The sequence below is a fragment of the Macaca thibetana genome, chromosome X (assembly GCF_024542745.1).
Source record: "Macaca thibetana thibetana isolate TM-01 chromosome X, ASM2454274v1, whole genome shotgun sequence".
NCBI lineage: Eukaryota > Metazoa > Chordata > Mammalia > Primates > Cercopithecidae > Macaca > Macaca thibetana.
The window spans coordinates 125,013,871-125,036,643 of NC_065598.1; the positions used below are offsets into that span (position 1 = coordinate 125,013,871).

The following is a 22,773-nucleotide window of genomic DNA, read 5'->3' on the forward strand; positions in this document are numbered from 1 at the left end:
TATCACGGGCTCAGGGCTGGAGCTGCTAAGAAACACCCTAAGACTGAAAGCAAATCGGCCGGCAGCTTCAGCTTCTTCGCAAGCTGCTAGCTGCTCTCCTCGGAGTCAATGTAAAGTCATCAGAGTTCGAAAGTGGACCGCAAGCTTCTCAGCCCTTCAGTCCCAGGGATGATCTGGGATGTAAACACACACGAGGGTTTATTCCTTTGGCCAGGCAGAGAGTCGTTAGGGTAAAGGGTAAGGGTCAAGGGGGCTCGGATTGGTGACTGAGGAGCCCAAGGAAAGCCGGCAGAAGCGAGTCCTCTTAGAGCTGGGCTTTTGGCTCCGAATCGTGCAGGCTTCCCACTTTACACAGACCTTTCATCCCCTTCCTCCTTCTTCCTCCCTCGGGTCTCTCGCCACCCGCCCCCCACCTCGCCTCCATCCCCAGATGCCTCCACGCCCAGGTGGTGTTGCCCACTGAGGGTGGCCCAGGGGGTTTGCAGCCGGGGAGGTTGCCACCACGGGTGGGCCGCCCCGGAGACGAGAGGCGAGGCGGCGAGCCCCGGCATTTTCCTTTCCCCAGCACCTGTCCCACTTCGGCGCCGGGGCTGGGGCTGCGCCCGCGGGCGGCCTCGGAGCCTGAGCGCCAGAACCACGCACTGAGGTCGCCCAGGGTGGGGAAGTGGGGGGCCGGGGGAGGGGCGGGGCATCCGGCGGGGACGTCTTCCCCACCGCATGCAAGACCCTTTGCGCCCCCCCAACATACACTGAGGCTAAAACAGGGGGAAGAGAGTCACACAGAGCACGAGCGAAATCGCTCGCTCTCCGACCCGAACAGCGCGTTGCTCGACCCCCCCCCTTCCTGGAGCCGGGGGCTGGCCGAGGAAGGTGGCTGCGTTCTTCCCCCGTGGCCAGTGCGGGGTCTGCGGCTGCCCGGCGAGGTTCCGGCTTCCCCGGGCTGGCAGGGGGAGCCCCGAGAACTGCAGGCCCGCCCCCCCTTCCTCCTCCTCCTTCCCCTCCTCCCCCACGTGTCCTCCCGGAGCCCAGCGGCCTGATCCCAGCACCCCCCGCCACCTCCCTCCTCCCGCTTCGCCCGCTTCCCCGGCGGCGTGGAGAAGAGCAAAGTTGCGACAGCGGCTGGGGGCTCTGCCCAGGTAAAGGGGGCGCCGTGAGGCGGGGGTGGTGGGCGAACGGTGCGGCCCTGCGGCGGGGGCGGGGGGAGGATAAAGAAACTTGCTTCCCGCGGCCCCCACCCCGCGTGGGTTCCGATCTTGCGTGGAACGAGCCCTCGTGGCGAGTCGCGGCAACACCGCCGGGACCGAGGCCGGCACCTGGACCCGGACCCGGACCGCGCGCTTGGGTCGGCTCGGCGGGCGCAGGCAGCGGGCCAGGCCAGCACCCAGGCAAGGGCGGGGTGGGTGGCCGTACACCGGACCGAATCGGGGACTCCGGTGGCGTGGGCGCAGGCCGAACCCGGACCGGGCCGAGTTGGGTGGCGAAGTAGGACGTGGATTCGGGGGCGGGGCGCGGCGGGAGGGGGAAACCAGGCCTGGCCGGACTGGCCTGGGCGTGGGGGCGGGGGGCGAGTTCGGGGCACTTGCTGGGCTCTGGACCGAGCGGTAGGGCGGGGCGGCGCTAGGGGCTGGGCCGGACCCGCAGGGAGAGGGCGAGGGGAGGGAGAGCCGGGGGTGGAGTAGGGGCGTGGAGTTGTGGAGCGGGGTCTGGCCTCGGCCGGGGGCGAAGGTAGATCGGCGGGGCCGCGAGCTGAGGGAGGGAGGCCCGCGGCAGCGCGGCGGCAGCGAAGGCCAGCTTCCGCGGAGTTTGTGCCCGGGCTTCCCGGGCTCCGGCCGCCTCACGCGCACAAATGGGGCTAGGGGACTGAATGGTAAGCAACTCCGAGTGTTAGACGGTGATCGAGCGGCGATTCCGGGAAAAGCGAGGAAAGACACCGTCTGCGATTATGCCGCACCCCCCACCCACCTCTTAGCATCTGGATTCTGCTCTCATAGTGGGGGCCGCGGACCCTCCCCGCCACAGTCTTTTTACTCTCCAGCACTCCCACCTCCTTTCCCCTTCTTCAGCCATCTGACTCTCCTAGGGGTATGTGTTTTTGGGGGTGGACGGCGACGGGGGTGGGGGATACTTTCCTTCCCGCGGCGGCAACCTAGTTCGTATCTTATTCCTACAAGGTAGCGTCGCTTCGAGTCGCGTGGACATTGGGGTTTAGATAATTTACCCCCCACCCAAGCGATTTAATGGCTGTTAAGCAAAAGGCGAATACCTGGATTTCCATGGCAGGGATGAGGTTTGAAGATTGGGATTCAACCCCAGCTCACTTCCACTACCAACCCCTCTTTCTTGTGAGCCACTTCCACGGGTATCCAAACCTGGGGGGGAGGGGGGACGGGAGTATTAATATGCTTCTCTATTTCTACACAGGGTCGGCGTGAGGAAGGACGGCTAGCCTTGGAGGGAAAGTAGCCACCAGTCCAACTCGGGTCACCCCCACCATTATTTCGGTGAGGGGGCAACGCTAAGAAGGGGATACTGGTGGGTAGGGGCCCAGTATAAAGGAGGGGGCTGGGTAGTTGTCCCCAGAGGGACTCCGTGTCTTGGCGGGGAGACAGAGAGGCGAGCCCCGGCTTCAGGGGAGGGGTTCCGGGGAGGGAGATGGGGGGGGTGGCGACGACGGTAGAGGGGGGCGGGAAGAAGGGGGAGTCACGCCCTGCCTGCAAGGGGAGCCTCCCTCAGGCCCCTGGGAGAAGGGGACTGAATGCGTCTGTTCTCTGCTGCCCAGCAGAGGAGATCTGGGGTCTCGAGATTTGCACACTGGATGGGCACCAGTGGCCTGAGAAAGTCAGGTCGGGGCATAAGGTGGAGAGCGTTGGAAGAAAGAGAGGGAACCCCTCGGCCGCGGCCCACTGACCCTCTCCCTTCCTCAACCTCCCCCTTCGAGGGGCGTCGAGGCGGGGGGGGCGACGTGGGGCTCCTGCAGCCCCGCAGATTGAGCGCCTCCGCCTCTCCCGGGAGTCTAGCTTTTTGCCCGGCTTGCTGCAGCCACTGCTGCCTCCCTCTCCGGAATCCGCTCGGTCCTCTCAGCGATCCCCTCCTCCTCTCCTCCCCTCCCAGTGTCACCGGGGCTGCTTGGCTCTGCCCCCTTCGCCGCCGCTTGCTCCCTGCTTTCGTCCCTCCCTCTCTTGCTCGCTCCCTCCCTTCGCCTCCTCCTCCCCATTCCCCCCCACCCGCGTAGGCGGCATTCTGGGAGTTGTAGTCCGGTGGCGCGGGGGTTGGCGCCGCCCGCGGACCCAGCCGGACTCCACTTCCCGTCGAGCCCTGCGACCGGCACCCACTCCACCAGGCTTCGCTCGCACACAGACACACACACACACCGCTCTCCCCCTCACTCTTTCGCTCGCCGCGGCTGCTGCCAGTGTGTGGCTCTGTCTCTCCTCCGCTTTGCTGAGCCCTCCCTTCTTCCTCTCAGTTCCTAGAGTCCGACCGCCGCCGCCGCCGAGAGAGAGGAGAAGGAGGTCGGTGGCGATAAGGGGCGGAGGGCGGCATCAGATCGGGGCAGTATTAGGCGGGTGGCGGTTAAGAGGGAGTAAGAGGGAGCCCGGGTGGCGGCCTGAGCCTCCCCGCGGAGCCGACCCGGGAACAGGTGCGTCTTTTTTCTCTCTCCCCCAACCCCTCCACCCCTTTTGACTCCCCGGCTTTTTCGTATCCCCCCACCCGCTTCTTTCTATCTTAAGCCTTTCTCCAACCCTGTTCCTTCTTCTCCCTGCGGCCGCTCGGCTTGCCCCCCGGGGGCGCCGTCCTCTTCGTGTCCCCGGACGTAGCGCTCCCTGGAGCTGGCTCTGTCTTCGCCCCTCCCTTCGGGACAGCTCCCCTCTACTTCCCACCTTCGTACCCCATCCCCTGACTTGCCCTACCCCCTCCTCGACCCCCTTCTCTCTTAGCCAGGTGAGACTCGTTCGCCACGATCCGAGAGTCTTCTTCCCGGCTGGGCGGGGGTCTCCATGGAAACGGGGGTCGGTTGATCCTGGGGGGGAAACCATAGGAATTACCCCACTCCTCAGAAAAGGAGGTGGAGGCTATGGTCTTGTTAACTACCTGACCCCAACCCCCGATCCAGGGATCCGACGATCCGAAGGGAGGCTGGCTAGCAGGGCAGGGCGAGAAAAGGTTTTTTTTTTTTTTTTTTTTTTTTTTTTTTTTTTTTTTTTTTTTTTTTTGGGGGGGGGTGTCCGTGATGAAGTCTTGAAGAGACCAGGAGAAAATACCCTCCAACCTCAGAGGGGAGGTGCGACGGGTGCTCTTCAGGGCTGCTTTCTTCCCGGCGCTGGGGTGCGGGAACCGTAGGGTAAGGGGTACCCCTAGGTGGCGGCGGGGCCTGGGTTCGGGAGTGGGAGTGCTGTGATGGGGGCAGGGGCAATTATCCGAGTCCCTGGAAAAAAGGCGGGGGATGACTTCGGAGCGCCCTGGCTCCGCTGCCCTCGCTCTAGGGGCGGGGGCCGCCGGGCCGGGCGCGGCAGGGAGGGGGCTTAAATTGAAGGAAGATGAGATCGGGGGCAATTCACACTAGCACCGGCAAGCCAGAGGGGAGATCCGGCGTGCAAGCCCTCCACCCGCTTCGCGCCAGGCCTGGAGGCAAGGGGTCGGCGAGCGAAGCCGAGGGCTGGAAGGAGGGAGGCTCCGGTTACGGGGCCGGGTTTCGGGATCAGGGGCAATCCCCCGGCCCTTGGAGAAGGAGGGAGAGGGATGGCCGCGAACCCCAGGGCTCCCCCACCCCGGGTCCTAAGGGGCGTGAGGAACGGACAGCAGGCCCAGCGGAGCTGGATTCGAGCGGATCGCGGCCGGGGAGTGGGAGGGCTTAGTGGTGGGCTTCGGGGGGAGCAGTCCGGCGGCGGGGCGGGCGGGCGGGGCGTGGGGCTCCGGCGGGCGGCGGGGCGGGGCCGGGGCGGCGCTGCTGCCGCCGCCGCTGCCGCCGCCGCCGCTGCTGCTCCTGCTGGGGCCGCCGCAGCCGTTGCCGCCGCCGCCGCCGCCGCTTCTGGGCGGGGAACGGAGGCCAAAGAGAGTCCCGTGCCGGAGCAGAGGGCGCAGGCGGCGCGCGGTGGGGAGGGGGCCGTCCTGGGGGCGGGGGCAGGCGGGGGGGTGGAGCCCCCGACGGGGGGCGGTACGAGCCGGGACGACGACGACGAGGAGCCCCGGGGGCCGGGTGCATGGAGGACGAGGTGCTGGGAGAAGGAAGGGGGGTGTGGGTCCCACGACGGGCCTCGTGGGCTTGGCTTCTCGAGGTTCGGCTTCGGGACAGAGCCCTGCAGGGGCGCCAAGAGGCCGGGGAAGGGATAGGGAGGTGAACGGGTCGGTGGAGGGGGCCCTCCTCGCCGGGGTCCCGCCGAGAGGAAGGCTGGGCCAGAGGGACGTCCGGGGCAAGGCTGGGAGGAGCCGGCCGCACCTCGGCTGGGGATTTCGCGTTATGGAGGTGCGGGAGATTGTTGTAGGGAAAGACGTGGTCGAGGGGAAAGGTGGGAGGGAAACACTGCAAACCCGGGAGGCCAACAGCACAGGCCCGTGGGGGTGCCCTTCTATTCCGCTCGCACCTCCTCCCTCCCTGAGTGGAAGCACTATGTTTTCGTTTTATCGTTTTGAAATTTTCAATGTTGGCTGATCGAAACTGTCGATGGGGTGATATTCATTCTTGATGTCTCCTGGAGTAGACAGTAAGCACAGGCATCATTTGGCGAGCAAGCATCTAGCCCAGGGTTTAGAGGCTCTTTACGTTAGTGTGGGAAGGGGGCCCGGTAACTTTGTGCCACAGCTTGACTACTGTTAAGGCAGTTTGGAGGTCGTCCCTTTGGTACAGAGGTGGAGTACAATTGCAAAAATCTTCAGTGAGACTTCTGGAGATGAGTTGTAGGTTAGCGTTACAGTGGTTAGCCCTGTGGTTCTTTCAACTTAGAAGGCTCTTTCTCAAAAGCATGCCGTTGAGTTACATGGGAAAATAAATGTGGATGCATTTAGGGTTGGGAGTGGATTAGGTTGATAATAAAATTTCAAGGTTGGAAGGGAGTTTTAAGGTTATTTACTTTTCTGTTGATATGTCCTGTCCTTGAATGTTGGAATTGAGGGAGCTTTATTATGGGGAAGATGGTTAGATGGCACAGTGGAGGATGTCTGGTGCAGAGTTTAGGGTACTTTAATTGGATGGTGATGTCACCATGTGGTACTAAAGATGACAGTATGTAGGAGAGAAATTTGGGGGATTCCATTGGGGATTAAATGGGATAACCTAATTTTAAGAATCATCCCGGGGCTCCAAATAGAAGCAAAAGGCTGGGGAGGAGCCTGTACAATTTTGATGGAGGCGAAAAGTTAGTAGCAAAGACTGAGGGAGCTGGGAGGAGCAAGGGGCTTGGTGAGTCAAGTTAAGAGAATCTGAAGGTTGATAGTAGAGTTTAGGGATGTGGCCATCTTGACCAAGTCATGAGGATGTTGTTAGGCGGACATCTTTTGACAGGGCAACTTAGGCAACTGCCCTTGGGGCAGATGTGAGGGATGAAAGGTACAGGCCTTGGGGCACACAGCTTGAGTAAAATTGACCTTAAGAGGGCTGATCCTGATACCAGCTTTGCAAGAAGGGTAGGTAGATTTCTTTTCTTTTTTTTCTTTTTTTTTTTGAGATGGAGTCTCACTCTGTTGCCCAGGCTGGAGTGCAGTGCCACAATCTCAGCTCACTATAACCTCCGCCTCCTGGGTTCAAGTGATTCTCCTGCCTTACCCTCCAGAGTAGCTGGGACTACAGGCGCCTGCTACCATGCCTGGCTAATTTTTTGTATTTTTAGTAGAGACAGGGTTTCACCATGTTGGCCAGGCTAGTCTTGAACTCCTGACCTCAGGTGATCTGCCTGCCCGGTTTATTTTTGTCCTGGCTGTAAGTCATTGATGAGGAAGGAGAGGGGACACTGATGTCTGAGTTCAGGAGGACTAGTTTTTGGTTTTAATTTTTTTTGGTTTTTTTTTTTTTTTTTTAGAATAGGCCAATAAGGAAGGGACAGCAAATCAAATCATTGGCATAAGGCAGAGAAAAGCTAAGGCCCCGGCAAGCTCTGCTGCTGGAGTCTGCATTGGGCAGAGTGGAGGGAGTTCTACAAGACATGATGGCTGCACCAAGAACACTCATGTGGGTCTGGCTATTTTGATTTGTCAGGAAAGTGTAGATAAAGAGGGAGGATCCCTTTCTCAGTGACATAGACATTCTTGGGAAGAAAAGAGGGGTCCTCCAGAGGGCTCTGCTTCATTTGTGATGCAGTTCATGAAATAGAAAAAAATGGGCTGGGTGCCGTGGCTCAGGCCTGTAACCCCAGCAGTTTGGGAGGCTGAGGCAGGCAGATCACTTGAGGTCAGGAGTTCAAGACCAGCCTGGCCAACATGGTGAAACCCGTTTCTACTAAAATGACAAAAATTAGCCAGGTGTGGTGGGGTGTTCCTGTAATCCCAGCTACTTGGGAGGTGGAGGCACAAGAATTGCTTGAACCCGGGAGGTGGAGGTTGCAGTGCACCAAGATCGCACCACTGCACTCCAGCCTGGGCAACAGAGCGAGAGTCCATCTCAAAAAAAAAAAAAAAAAGAAAAAGAAAGAAAGAAAGAAATGTTTAGTACGGGGATTGGAAGATCTCAGGACACTATTAGTTGGATTATGGGTTGTAGAGAAGGGCTTGTTTGAGAGAAACAGAATTATGGGAAAAAAGGACTTGGACACTAGAGAGAAGGAAGGCAAGAAGAAGTCAGGAAGAGGGCTGGTTGAGCAATGAAGGGAAAAGAAAGGTGATCATCACTGGTCCCACGTAAGGGCCAACTAAGGAAAAAGTCAAACCTTGAAATCGCCAGGACAATGTTTTCCAAAGTAAACTCTGAAGAACTCTTAAAGCTCTTTACAATTTCATGCTGGAATCACTAAGGTTGGGGCAAGAGAGAAGGAAGATATGGGGTAAAAGTAGGGTTGGGGAGAAACTGGCTTTTAGAGAGAAATACAAGCATATTTATCCATAAGGAAATAGCGAACTTAGAGATTATATACAGGTTAAAATGCAGAATGTGAGAGAAAAAGAGAGGAATTAAGAGCCAAAGGAGGAAGATATTCACTCAGATGTCTTTTGGAGCTGGTGTTAGGGAGCGGGAAAGCTTGCCTTTGACAGCCACTGCCCTGGGAGGGCCCAGGAAGCAGAGGTTAGCTGGGATCCAGGCCTTACACATCTAAACATTAATTAGAAAATTTAGACTAAAGTAAGGATACCGAATGGGGGGAGGGATTCACTGTCCTAAATAGAGTGGACTTGAAAGAAGGAAAAAGTAGGAATCCACCAGTGTTTCCAGTCTGCAGGTGGGAAGGATCCTAGGTATGAGGAGATGAGTGATGGAAATTCCAGGGTGAAACTGGATAAAAAACAGTGAGTGGCATGAGAGCCTGTGGGCCAGAATTGGAGGGTGGGGTTAGGGGCATGGAAGAGAGGCTCTAATCAGGGCTTGGACTGGAGGCCATATAGAGTAATTCATTGATTCTAGGCTGAGCTAAGCTTGGGATGAAATAGAACAGCCAAAGAGAGTAGAGAGCTGTTCTTCAGGGCCCATCAGCATCAGAATCAGAGTGAAGAAATTCGAGGTCAAGTTTGGGTGGGAAAGTGAACACCAGAGTGGAACGGAGAGGGCGCTGGAGAAAGTGACACAACAGTTGGGGTAGAATAGGAAAAGGGAGAAGCCACTGATGATTACATAACCCGGAGGGAAGACCCTAGGCCTTCGGGTTTTCAAAGAGAAGGGAAGTTTCTTAATGCTGGAGTTTAAATTAGGTGTGAGTCCATGCTTGCCAGAGTGTTTAGTGTCAGGATGGCCAAAGAGGGAGGTAATATCTCCTTTTTGGCCACTAGGATGCTAGTACAGTATTTGATAGAATTTTACATATGAGCTAGGCTTTATTAATGCCCATTTTTGAATGGTTATCCTTAAAATAATGTAGAAATGGTTCTTTTTCTAAATTAAATCATTCCCTTTCCCACTGTTCATAACTTAAAAGCAATCTTTTATGATGAGAACTTTCTTTGGCGAACTGAAGTTTCATTCTGGTCAAGAGTAAAATTTAACTCTGTGTTTCTATCCCCATAATTCAAATATGCTGTTCTAATTTTCTTCTTTTTTATTCTAAGCAGAAGCCACCCTTTCCCCATAAAACATAAAAAGGATCTTTTTTTTTTTTTTTTTTTTTTTTTAAAAAGGGGTAACATGCAGGCTGCATGTCAAGGTCATATTTTCCCTGGTCAATGAATTGTGATGAATTTGAATACAGCTGATGTATTATTTGTAAAATGTGGTAATTTTCAGATTTACTCATCACAGTATGTGAGGCAGGATACCTCTTCATTTGTATTTTAAGAAAACCTTAAGCTAAAGGTCCATGAGGAATCCAGAGTACCAAGGAGCAGGGAAAGCTTTGTGTTTTGAGCTTCTTTACCGTCGGTCTGCTAAGAAACAAAATTTGGTTACCTCATTACTAAGGTATGCCTAGAAATCATAGTGTTAGTGCCATTTAAGGGTACTGTTGAGTTTTGTTATAATGCTGATGTCCAGGGACAAGGAGAACAAGCAGATTTTTGCTTTTCCAAGCTTTGTAGAGAAGTGCACCATGTATGACTATGATCACAGAGGTGAGTTGATGCGCTCTATACCTGAATCCATGAGATGATTGTCTTCTGATAATGAGGCTTTACTCAGTTTAACTTGGTTGTACCACACCCCAGTTAGTATAGTACAGTGGTTCTCAGACTTGAGCTCCTCAGAATTGCCTGGGGCGGGGTGGGGGGTGGGCTTTGGAGACAGACAACCTCAGGTTAGAGTGCTTGCTCTTCTACTTCCCAGCTGTGTGGCAGGAGGCAAGTCAGTTAACTAACTTTCTCTCTCTCTCTCTCTCTCTCTTCTCTTTCTTTCTTTCATTTTTGGCAGAGTCTCGCTCTGTCGCCCAGGCTGGAGTGCAGTGGCACGATGTCGGCTCACTGCAAGCTCCACCTCCCAGGTTCAAGCTATTCTCCTGCCTCAGCCTGGCAAGTAGCTGGGACTACAGGCGCTGGCCCACACCCGGCTAATTTTTTGTATTATTATTATTTTTTTTTTGGTAGAGACGGTGTTTCACTGTGTTAGCCAGGATGGCCTTGATCTCCTGAGCTTGTGATCCACCCGCCTCAACCTCCCAAAGTGCTGGGATTACAGGTGTGAGCCACCGCACCCAGCCTTTTTTTTTTTTTTTTTTTTTTTTTTTTTTTTTTTTTTTTTTTTGAGACAGTCTAGCTCTGTCATCCAGGCTGGAGTACAGTGGTGCGATCTCGGCTCACTGCAACCTCCATCTCCTGGGTTCAAGCTATTCTCCCACCTCAGCCTCCTGAGTAGCTGGGATTAAACGTGCCCACCACCATGCTCAGCTAGTTTTTGTATTTTTAGTAGAGATGGGGTTTCACCATGTTGGCCAGGCTGGTCTCGAACTCCTGACCTGAAGTGATCTGCCCACCTCAACCTCCCAGAATATGTTGGGATTACAGGCATAAGCCACCGTACCAGGTCTTCACTTAACTTACTTTCTTTCTTTTTTTCTTTTTTTTTTTTTTTTGGAGATGGAGTCTTGCTCTGTCACCCAGGCTGAAGTGCAGTGGTGCTATCTTGGCTCACTGCAACCTCCGCCTCCCGGGTTCAAGTGATTCTCGTGCCTCAGCCTCTCGAGTAGCTGGGATTACAAGCACCCAGCACCACGCCCAGCTAATCTTTGTATTTTTAGTAGAGATGGGGTTTTGCCATGTTGGCCAGGCTGGTCTCGAACTCCTGACCTTAGGTGATCCTCCTGCCTCAGCCTCCCAAAGTGCTGGGATTACAGGCGTGAGCCACTGTGCCCGGCCCACTTAACTTTGTTGAGCCTCAGTTTTCTCATCTATACAATGGAGATGATAATACTAATTTCACAGGGCTGTGAGGATTACACAGAATCATCCCAGGCCCATAGTAGGTGCTCAATAAATGGGACCTATTATGTTATTACCTAATTTTTCTTGTTCAATTGTATCCTATTATATTATAGTAAACATGGTGGCAGCGTGAAAACTATCAACAGCTTCTTGGTGGTCCCCTTATATCTTGATTCTCTGTCCTCTTTCTTCATATTCCTGTTGTATTAGTACACATTTAGCATTTACAACGTCCTAGGAAGAAAGAGCTTGACTCATCACTGCATCCACCTTTGAGATGGAAGTGGCGGCTTCTTTAACAGCTATGCTGTAACACTGCTCAGTAGTTCAGGACAGGAACTGAGGAGTGTATATCCAGTTGAAACTTTAGGGAACATTTCAGGCCATGGGTGACATTTTTAAAAACCTTTGCTTTCTGAAAAGGGTTGCTGTGTTTATTTTATTTTATTTATTTATTTGAAAGTGTGCAGTGGTGTGATCTCGGCTCACTGCAACCTCCACCTCCCAGGTTCAAGTGGTTCTTCTGCCTCAGCCTCCTGTGTAGCTGGGACTACAGGTGTGAGCCACCACGCCCGGCTAATTTTTGTATTTATATTTTTTATTTATTTTTTGGGAGTGAGTTTCATTCTTGTTGCCTAGGCTGGAGTGCAATGGTGCAATCTTGGCTCACTGCAACCTCTGCCTCCTGGTTTCAAGCGATTCTCCTGCCTCAGCCTTCCGAGTAGCTGGGATTACAGGCACCCACCACCACACCCGGCTGATTTTTGTATTTTTTCTAGTAGAGATGGGGTTTTGCCATGTTGGCCTGGCTGGTCTCGAACTCCTGACCTCAAGTGATCTGTCCGCCTTGGCCTCCCAAAGTCTGAGCCACCACGCCCAGCCTATTTATTTATTTTTGAGACAGGGTCTGGCTCTGTTGCCTCAGCCTCTCGAGTAGCTGGGACAGGCCACCACGCCCGGACAATTGTTTTTATTTTTATTTTTAGTAGAGACAGGGTCTCCCTGTGTTGCCCAGGCTGCTCTCAAACTCCTGAGCTCCAGCATTCCTCCTGTCTTAACTTCCCAAAGTGCTGGGATTACAGGCATGAGCCACTGTGCCTAGCAGAAAATATTCTTTTTATTTTATTTTTGTTTCTGAGATGGAGTCTTGCTCTATTGCCCAGGCTGAAGTAGAGTGGTGCAAACTCGGCTCACTGCAGCTTCGACCTCCCAGGCTCAAGTGATCTTCCCACTTCATCCTCCCGAGTAGCTAGGACTACAGGCCCATACCACCAGGCACAGTTGATTTTTTAAAAAAAGTTTTGGACCAGGCACAGTGGCTCACGCCTGTAATCCCACCACTTTGGGAGGTCGAGGCTGGCAGATCACTTGAACCCAGGAGTTCAAGACCAGCCTGGGCAATGTAGCAAGACCCTGTCTCTACAAAATAATACAAAAATTACCTGGGCTTGGTGGCGCCAGGCATGGTGGCGTGTGTCTATAGTCCCAGCTACTTGGGAAGCTGAGGTGGGAGGGCCACTTGAGCCCGGGAGCGCCGCTACAGTGAGCTGTGATCATGCCACTGCACTTCAGCCCGGGCGACAGAGTTGAGACCCAGTCTCAAAATAACAACAACAACAACAACAACAACAAAAACTCTTCGAGCTAATACTGTTTAATGAATGCTGTATAGATACACCTTTGAATGAGTAATATATATAAAGTTGGTTGAACCCATAGCTGAGTCTGTTCTGTTGTGAGAAAATAGAAAGAATAACCTGATAATGGTCTCTCCAAATATCTGTGTGTGTAGTCCAGGAGACTTTTATAAAAGCAAAAGTTGGGTGAGGAAGAATTGTCTTTTTAAAAACTATATATATATATATATATATATATAGAGAGAGAGAGAGAGAGAGAGAGAGAGAGAGAGAAACCAGGTTATGAGACTGGCTAATTTTTGTATTTTTTGTAGAGACAGGGTTTCACCATGTTGCCAAAGCTGGTCTGGAACTCCTGGGCTTAAGCGATCGGTCTGCCTTGGCCTCTCAGTGTTGGGATTACAGGCGTGAGCCAGTGCGCCCGGCCAGGAATTGTCTTTAGGTGAAAAAATGCATATCATGAATATGGTATACTGAAATGGAGACACCAGAGGGCCACTGTCACAGTCTATGGCAGGGAGGACCCAGAAGCATCTCAAAAGGGATTCAGAATGTCTCATATTACAGTGATTCAACTTTAGAGTGTGAAAAAAGCACTAAATATTTATATAGTCCTGCTGAAGACCAAGATTGAGGAAAGCCAATTTGTGTTTTTGGTCTAGCAGAAATTAGAAGTACTCAAAAAATGACCCTAGCTATTTAGGGTGACATTTTGAGGTTGCTTTGCATTTTGAAAGGACTGATTAATTTCACAATGATCACTTAAGTTTTGTGTGACATCTGGAAGTTGTATAAAATCTTGTATCCAGAGCCTAGGCCTATTATAAAGCTATGATGAGGTGTTTTCGTTAAATGGAGTAAAGTAATTTTCTTACAGCAGGAAATGGAAGTGAGTACTGTTTGAATAATAGGAAAAAAGTATAGCAATGGGTAGAAAGCAAAAAGAATCTGGCGGTATGAAAATGTAAGTGAGGCCAGGCACACTGGCTCACGCCTATAATCTCAGCACTTTGGGAGGCAAAGGCAGGAGGACTGCTTGAGGCCAGGAGTTTGATTCTAGCCTAGGCAACACAGGGAGACCCTGACTGTACTGAAAAAATTTTTAAATTAGCCAGGTGTGGTGGTGCACACCTGTAGTCCCAGCTGCTTGAGAGGCTGAGGTGGGAGGATCGCTTGAGCCTGAGAGGTCAAGGTTGCAGTGAGCTATGATCATGCCATTGTACTCCAGCCTGGGTTACAGAGCAAGACCTGTCTCAAAGAAAGAAACAAAATGTAAGCAAAAGATTAAAACTTTTGCATTTGACTACTTCATTCTTGGAATAGATTACCTATGGTCCTTTTTTTATTTTTTAATTTTAATTTTATTTATTTATTTTTTTTTTGAGACAGAGTCTTGCTTTTGTAGCTCAGGTTGGTGTGCAATGGCACAATCTCAGCTCTGACCCCCTGGGTTCAAGTGATTCTGCTGCCTCAGCCTCCCGAGTAGCTGGGATTACAGATGCCCACCACCATGCCCAGCTAATTTTTTGTATTTTTAGTGGAGACAGGGTTTCACCATATTGGCCAGTCTGGTCTTGAACTCCTGACCTCAGGTGATCCACCCGCCTTGGCCTCCCAAAGTGCTAGGATTACAGGCGTGAGCCACCACGCCCGGCCAGCCTGTGGTCCTTTTTTAAGTGCTTTCATGTTATTCCGAATTTTTAGTAGGGACTAGTAGTTCATTCCCATTTTGCAGGTGACACGGTAAATGGACATAGAGAGATAGTCTGAGATGGCTGAGAAGTGGGGACTGGGAGTGTTCTCCAAGTTTTCCCACCGCAGTGTAGGCTATGGGTCCTAGAGTGTATCACTTTTCAAGGCATTACTAGATTAGATGGTTCTGTTTAATATTGCTGCTGTTTGAGTAGATGGTTCTGAATGGATTTTGGATGTTCCTAAACATCAGATTGACCCTGAAAAGATGGGATCCAGCACTAGTGAGGAGCGTGAAAATGGCGTAGCATGGGTCTGGATGCTAATGCTCACAGAGGAACTCCAGGGAGATTGCAAGCCCTGGCCGCTCAGCTGAGATGACTGTCCAGCCTCCTGAGGTGACTACTTTGGGGTAACTACATTCATTTGAATGAGTAAACACTCATGCATTTAACAGGCAGTTAACATTCCTTTGTATCCAGTCTCATAAATGTTTATAGGTAAGGTTTTAGACATGGAAGTACCCAAAGAGTCTATGAAGGTGTCCGTGCTAGACCTGTGTGCCGGCAACTAGTTAGCCTTCCCACTGAATACCAGAATTAATGTATCTGGGCAAAAGATACAATATGCCTTATAAGACTGATCCCTTGGGGTAGATACCCGTGGAAATATTTGGATAGGAAAAAAAAATCCAGGGGAAGTAGAAAGTGTTAGAATAGATTTTTAGTCAGGCAAAAGTTTGGGATGAACAGCACAAAGGCCCTTCTTCCTCCTTTAAATTGCCTGGCAGATTATTTCTAGTTGATTTTGTGTGTGCAGTAGTAGAGGGACCAAGTTGGCATGAAGGGAAGCAAAGTAAAGTGTTTGGGGGCATGTCTATGGGACTTTTCTTTTTTTTTTTTTTTTTTTTTTTTTCGAGACAGAGTCTCACTCTGTTGCTCAGGCTAGACTGCAGTGGCATGAACTTGGCTCACTGCAACCTCTGCCTCCCAGGTTCAAGCGATTCTCCCGCCTCAGTCTCCTGAGTAGCTGGGATTACAGGTACCCACCACCAAGCCTGATTAATTTTTGTATTTTTAGTAGAGATGGGGTTTCACCATGTGGACCAGGATGGTCTCGAACTCCTGGTCTCAAGTGATCCACCCACCCCAGCCTCCCAAAGTCCTGGGATTACAGGTATGAGCCACCACGTCTGGCCTGTCTATGGGACTCTTGAGTTTCAGGGAATGATATTTGGTTAATGGTAGGGAAAGATGAGGGAATATAGATATTGGGGGGAAAGATTGAGGAGAATTTTAGAATACCCTTATATGTATTAGATCATTAAAGAACAGTTTATTTTTATTTTTATTTTTTGACATGGAGTCTAGCTCTGTCACCCAGGCTGGAGTGTAGTGGCCTGATCTTGGCTCACTGCAACCTTTGCCTCCCAGGTTCAAGCAATTCTCCTGCCTCAGCCTTCTGAGTAGCTGGGATTACAGGCATACACCACCACGCCCAGCTAATTTTGTATTTTTAGTAGAGATGGGGTTTCGGCATGTTGGCCAGGCTAGTCTAGAACTCCTGACCTCTAGTGATCCACCTGCTTCCACCTCTCAAAATGCTGGGATTACAGGCATGAGTCACTGCACCCGGCCAGAACGGTTTAAATTGGGGTAACTTCCTCATTGGGGGCACAGGTTGCGGTATGTAATCAAGTAGGGAAAACAGGAATGTTAGTCTTCTAACACATTCTGTTGAATACACATGGAAGAAGGCAGAGTAATCAGGAGGGCAAGCTCTGTAGTAGGAGTTCCACATCTAAAGCCGGGTAAAGTTGTCCTTGCTGGGTGTGTATACATTTTCCTGTGGAAAACAATGAGCAGATTTGCCTTCACTCTAAAAGACTTCTGGGCAGAAGTCATGGCCTTTTCCCTCTAGCCCTGAGATCTCAGTGTCAGTGGTCTTTTGGATCTCCTCAGGGGTGTCTTGGATGCTGTTTTTCCCAAGTGGAATGATGAGGTGGCCTCTCCTTTTGCTGCTGTAAAGTTCGCCTCTGTCTTATGGGAGCTTTACCAAGAGCTCTGGGTCTCTATTGGAGGAGTAGGTCCCAAAGTTGGTTTTCTTTACTTATTAGTCATCACTGACCCAGCCCTCCTCCTTAAACTGTCTACTGGCCACGCCTATCCTCTCGAGGACAGATCCAGGGCCAGGCTTCAAGATGAATATTTTCCGGCTCTTTCATTTTTTTAAAGTCATAACTGCTTCCAGGTCACCAGGCACTATGAACCAAAAGGAACCTGGGGGAGCAGGACCACATTTCGTTTTATTGAGAACTTCTTAAGCTTGGGTTTCTAGTTTACTGTCTTGATGGTAGAGTCCAAGCATGAATAAATGGGTAGGTTTCATGCTATGTGTAGAAGACCGAGTTGTGTTCCACACGTTGCCAGCTCTGAGTGTTCTGCACTTAAGGGGTCTTTGGCCACAAAGGGAACTACATGATCCTGAAGTATTTGTCAGCTGCATGAACACCCTGTCTGATCATTTTCTTTTATTTATTTATTTTTTTGAGACAGGATCTCTCTTTGTCACCCAGGCTGGAGTGCAGTGGCATGATCTTAGCTCACTGCGGGCTCGACATCCTGGGCTCAAGGGATCCCTTCCACCGCAGCCTCCTGAGTAGCTGGGACCACAGGTGTGCACCATCATACCCAGCTATTTTTTTTTTTTTTTTATTTTTTATAGAGATGAGGTCTCATTATGTTGCCCAGGCTGGTCTCAAACTCCTGGGTTCAAGGAATCCTCCTGCCTCAGCCTACCAAAGTGCTGGGGTTATAGACATGAGCCCATGCCTGGCCTCGTCCTGTTTAAGGTTAAAAACCTCATAAATAGTGCCTACCTCAGTCAAAAACATTTGTCAGATAGATGCTCTCTCTGTTACCTCCTTTAATGTCCTTCTCTTCCTCATATGCATGATGACAACCATGCTTTCGCTTGTAATTATTGTGAAATCTGCATGTTTTGGCATCTTCATTTCAAAACAAAACAAAAAAATCCTATCCCATCTGTAAAATCTCCTTTGAGATTTTAGTGCTGCCTATCCCCTATTACTAACTCCCCCAGCCCTGACATAGGCTATAATTTGATGTTATTCTTCCCCTTTTGAGAACACATTCTCTCTAAACTTTTCTAAAATGTCTGTCTTCAGTGCTTCCCCACAGTGTTTCAGTTTGGCCCATGATGGTGAAATATTTCAGGTTCCCCTATTTCATTTTTTTTCCTTTTGGTTGTTACATGTGATGGGCTTTTCTTTTATGCTTATCATACCTGCCCTTGTCTTCCAGTGTGTTCTATTTGGATTTGTTTTAAAGATCTCTGCTTCATTATAGTTTCTCTTCCACTACCTGCTCGCCCTCAGCTTAGCTGCTATTTTTCACCATCTTAAAGTTATTGTGGCCAGGCGCGGTGGCTCACGCCTGCAATCCCAGTACTTTGGGAGGCCGAGATGGGTTGGTCACGAGGTCAGGAGTTCGAGACGAGCCTGGCCAACATGGTGAAACCCCGTCTCTACTAAAAATACAAAAATTAGCCAGGCATGGTGGCCCATGCCTGTAATCCCAGCTACTCAGGAGGCTGAGACAGGAGAATCACTTGAATCCAGGAGGTGGAGGTTGCAGTGAGCCAACATCGTGCCATTGCACTCCAGCCTGGGTGACAGAGTGAGACTCCGTCTCACAAAAAAAAAAAAAAAAAAAAAAAAAGTTATTTCTCTCCCATTAGTTCTTTTTTTTTTGTTTGTTTCCCCTGTTCTGTAGTGTGGTGATTGTCTCTGGCTACCTGCTCTTGGCTGCCCACTTGTTGGATTCATTTCCTGGGATTTTGGGCAGGCCTTTTACTTCTCTGTGCGTATGCCTCCTAAATTGAAGTTTTACATATATAAATATATTTTTTTCCAGCCACACGTATGGCTTTGGGTTGGCAGAGCACGTGCTCTCCTTTGTCCTCACCGTGAGTTGGATATATCTTTTGAGTTTTTCCCCCCAAAGTAAGGATAGCTCACAGTGGTTCCTCTGCCTTCTAGGCAGTGACCAGCGTTGATTCTTGGGCCATGCAGCTGTTCATTTCTTTAACAATTACATGGTTGTGACATCTGGGAAAATCCTTTGAGGTATTTCATATCCTTGTGCCTGTGCTTCCTGGGTCATTTGGGATTACCAGGTTTCTTCCAAGTTCCTTTTTGGAACTTTGCTTTTGATGTGATGATTTCCATCAGAGAGAGGGAGAGTGGGCGGGGTGGTGGGGGGAGGTGGAAAGGGAGAACACATGAGTACCGGTGCTTCAAGCAAAAGCCAGCATACAAGTGTGTAAACCAGCGGCACCTACCAATTGTGGCATGCTTACAAGGCTTTTCCTTTTTGCTCACCTCTCCTGGGATACTAATTTGATTGGCTATAATATAATAAAACAAGCCCCTAGGCCTACTGAATCAGAATCTCCAGGACTGAGACCTAGGAATCTGTATTTTGAACAAGCTCCTTGGTGATTCTGGCTGGGAAACATTGGTTGACACTGACCCTCCTGACTCCTCCCTTCTGTGAGCATTCGCGCAGGCAGGAGCCTGTTCTCTAGGGCTGCTTTAGAGGTTCCCTTTACTTTCCCTCTGGCTGGGGAAGACCAATCTTGCCTTCTTGTATAGACCATGTAGCTCAGTGTCAGTGTTCTCCTGCCCGTGTTTTATCCCTCCCCTTCTCTCCTCTCATCTGCAAAGGCTACTGTTAATTAGCAACAGTGGGCTTCAGATAGGAAGCTATCTGGGACGAAATCATGATAAAAAATTGGGAGGCAAAGATTTAAGTGGATGCTCCATCTTGAGGATCTTGTGAAAATGGGGGTATCCAGAATCAGCGTTGTTCTCTACATGGTCATAGCACGTGTATTATATAGTAATTATTTTGATATTTTAACTTGGTTTTATTTTGTGTGTGGTTTTTTTTTTTTTTTTTGGCCTAAAAGCTCTTTATCTAGGTGATGTTGTATGATGTTCTGTTTCCAAATGCCTGTGTTCCCCCTCTGATTTCTGTCTCAGACCCTACATACTACTAATCCTAATCCTCTCTGAATAGAACAATAGGAAACCTGAGAGTGAAAAATCCAGTGTCACTAATACCTACTGCCTATAGATATTTAGTAGCAACTGAAACTTGTACTTTGTGTTGAAACACATCTTTTTTTTTTTTTTTGAGATAGGGTCTCCCTCTGTTGCCCAGGCTGGAGTGCAGTGGCCCAATCTCGGCTCACTGTGACCTCTGCCTCCCGGGTTCAAGCAGTTCTCCCACCTCAGCCTCCCAAGTAGCAGGGACCACAGGTGTGCACAGCCACACTCGGCTATTTTTTTGTATTTTTAGTAGAGATGGGGCTTTGCCGTGTTGCCCAGACTGATCTTGAACTCCTGAGCTCAAGTGATCCACCTGCCTCAGCCTCCCAAGGTGCTGGGATTACAGGCATGATCACAGTGGGGTTACAGGCCACTACCCCAGCCTGAAATGCATTTTATGGCAAGAACAGCCCCTTCCATTGCTTGAGTCCTCTAATTCTTTTCTTCCCCCCCCAGACGGAGTCTTACTCTGTCGCCTAGGCTGGAGCGCAGTGGCACAATCTTGGCTCACTGCAATCTCTGCCTCCCGGGTTCAAGCAATTTTCCTACCTCAGCCTCCCGAGTAGCTGCGATTACAGGTGCCTGCCACCATGCCCAGCTATTTTTTGTATTTTTAGTAGAGATGGGGTTTCACCATGTTGGCCAGGCTGGTCTCGAACTCCTGACGTCAGGTGATCCACCCATCTTGGCCTCCCAAAGTGCTGGGATTACAGATGTGAGCCACCATGCCTGGCCGAGTCCTGTAATGCTTAGTAGAGAGAAAAGATGAAATGAGTACCTGGGGTATCAGCCAATAGGCTGAGCTGGTTTTGTTTTTATTTTTATTTTTGTTTTAGACAGGGTTTCGCTGTCACCCAGGTTGGAATGCAGTGGCACAATCTCAGCTCACTGCATGCTTGACTTCCTATGCTCAGGTGATCCTCCCACCTCAGCCTCCCAAGTAGCTGGGACTACAGGCACCCGCCACCATGCCCGGCTAATTTTTTGTAGAGATGGGGTTTTGCCATGTTGCCCAGGCTGGTCTTGAACTCTAGGACTCAAGCAGTCCTCCCACCTCAACCTCCCAAAGTTCTGGGATTACAGGTGTGAGCCACTGTGCCCAGCCAGTGTTGTTTGTTAAAATGGGGATATTCCAAGATATTCTGAGAAACAGTCAAAACTTGATTAACCAGGATGTTCAGGGAACGGGGTCCCTGTTAAAAATGTTTCTAAAATTATGCTAACCCACATAACTGTCTTTGTAATGTTAAAAGATAATTGTCAGAAAAAAGGTAAAAAATCATGACTCTCGTACAGATATAAAAATGAACACGTGTTAAAGATTTTATTTTACTCATTAATCAACAAGAGAACCAGACAGATGTTATAGCTGGTTCAAACAAAAAGTCAAAAAGCACAAATTTATGTGGAGTAAAGGAACTAAATTGCAAACGGAGGCAAAAGTAGTTTTTCTACAGTGGGGAGGAAAGTCAATCCAAACTCTATGGGACAAGACAGACTTCGCATATACATCAGTTACCTGCAATTTACAGAGATGCAGAATAGCTTGAAGACAATAACCTGAGCTAAAATCAGATAGCCCAGAAGGTTATACTATAGACAGTGCATAGGTTTTTCATTGGAGTACAAAGGTTTTTCTGTAGTAAGCAAACATGGTGGATGCTTTGTGTGTGTGTCGGGGGGGTGGGTGTTGATTTTGCTTCTTGTGATTTCTCAGGGCCGTCACTTCAGTTCTTATCCAGAATTCAGTTCCGTATAACATGCATTTACTGAGTAGTTACTATATGTAAGGTGTTGTGGAGGAACCAAAGACAAAAAAGGATGCTATTTCTTTTTCTTTCTTTTTTTTTTTTTTTTTTTTTTTTTTTGAGATGGAGTTCCACTCTTGTTGCCTAGGCTGGAGTGCAATGGCGATGGCGCAATCTCAGCTCACCTCAACCTCCACCTCCCAGGTTCAAGCGATTCTCCTGCCTCAGCCTCACAAGTAGCTGGGATTATAGGCATGTGCCACCATGCCCGGCTAATTTGGTATTTTAGTAGAGATGGGGTTTCCCCATGTTGGCTCTGCTGGTCTCAAACTCCTGACCTCAGGTGATGTGCCCGCCTTGGCCTCCCAAAGTGCTGGGATTACAGGCATAAGCCACTGTGCCTGGCCAAGGATGCTATTTCTTACCTTAGGTAGCTAGCTGATTGTCTGGTGGGGGAGATAAACATGCCTTGTCCCCAACTAACCAAGCTAGAGAGGAGAATAAGAACCAGTGCTGTGGAAGAGGTAGGGATTAAATGCTTGAGGATAACCAGAGAGGGAGGGGTTAACTGAACTCTAGGGCCAGGGCTAGGGGGATGATGTGATGACATTTAAGCTGGGTCTTGAGAGAAGACAGGGAGAGGAAGAGGGGGAAGCAGGAGAGGCCATTTCAGGGTGAGGAGGGAGAAGAGTCCTGAAACTGGATGGTGTGTTTAGGAAGGGTTGGGAGCTGGGGGTGGTGAGAGTGGTGGGGAAATGGCAAGATGTGGTGGAAGAGGAGGCTGGAGAGGAGGTTTGAGGCCAGGTCATGAGGGCCCTGAAGGCTGTGCTGAGAATGGCTGGCTAGATCCTAGAGGCCGGGGAAAGCTGTTGAAAGCTTTTGAGGAAGGAGGGGGTGACATGATCGACCTGGAGCTTTAGAAGATGAATTTATTGTAGAATCAAGAAATTGAAGGCAGAGGGAGCAGTTAAGAGGTGATTATAATAGTCTGGGTGAGAGCTGATGAGGGCCTGCACCAGGGTAGTGGCAAGAAGGGTAGAAGGCAAGGCTGGAGATGGCATTATTAAGGCATGACTTCTGATTGAATATGGGCGGCAGGGGAGAAAAGGAGTTGAAGACGACAGGGCGGAAATTTCCAGGCTAGGGGACAGTAGTGCTGTTAAGTAAGCTAGGAAACACGCTGCTACTGGACATAGGGGGTGGGGAGCAGGTTTATGAGAACAGATAATGAGTATGGTTTGAGACACGTTGAGTTGGAGGGGCTTGGTGGTCATCCAATTAACAGCGAGTTGCTGGCAGCTGGAAATTCTGGTCTGGGCTTAAGGAGAGAGGTCAAGGCTAGAGATACAGATTTGGGAGTCATCAGCGCATCAAGGGGCGAGCTGAAACTGTGGAAACTCATGAGCTGAGAGAGAAGGCGGGGCAGGGCTGACAACTGGCATAGAGGGAGAGAGATGGGTGGGGGAAGCCAGGGAGAGCCGGCAAAAGGCAGACTAGGAGGAAAAGACACAGAGGGAGACCAGGGAGGGACCAGAAGAGGGAGACTGAAGGCCAAAGAGTAGAGGGGAGGGGGAGGCAC

General features: G+C 50.4%; 2 protein-coding genes across 7 annotated transcripts in view; both read left to right on the forward strand.

Annotated features, from left to right (window-relative positions):
- The window catches only part of RAB33A (RAB33A, member RAS oncogene family), a 227,423-nt gene that overhangs the window by 20,598 nt on the left and 184,052 nt on the right, over nucleotides 1-22,773 (forward strand). The window lies entirely within an intron of this gene.
- BCORL1 (BCL6 corepressor like 1) overlaps nucleotides 1,751-22,773 on the forward strand; it is a 76,735-nt gene continuing 55,712 nt past the window's right edge. For 3 of the 6 annotated variants that reach the window (XM_050777440.1, XM_050777436.1, XM_050777439.1), the window contains exons 1-2: nucleotides 1,751-2,082; nucleotides 2,422-2,532. The gene's annotated coding sequence lies outside the window, so the exon portion shown is untranslated. Of the gene's footprint in view, nucleotides 2,083-2,421; nucleotides 2,533-3,364; nucleotides 3,513-5,153; nucleotides 5,214-22,773 lie in introns of those variants that run through there. The other 3 variants (XM_050777433.1, XM_050777432.1, XM_050777435.1) reach the window with 3 other exon arrangements.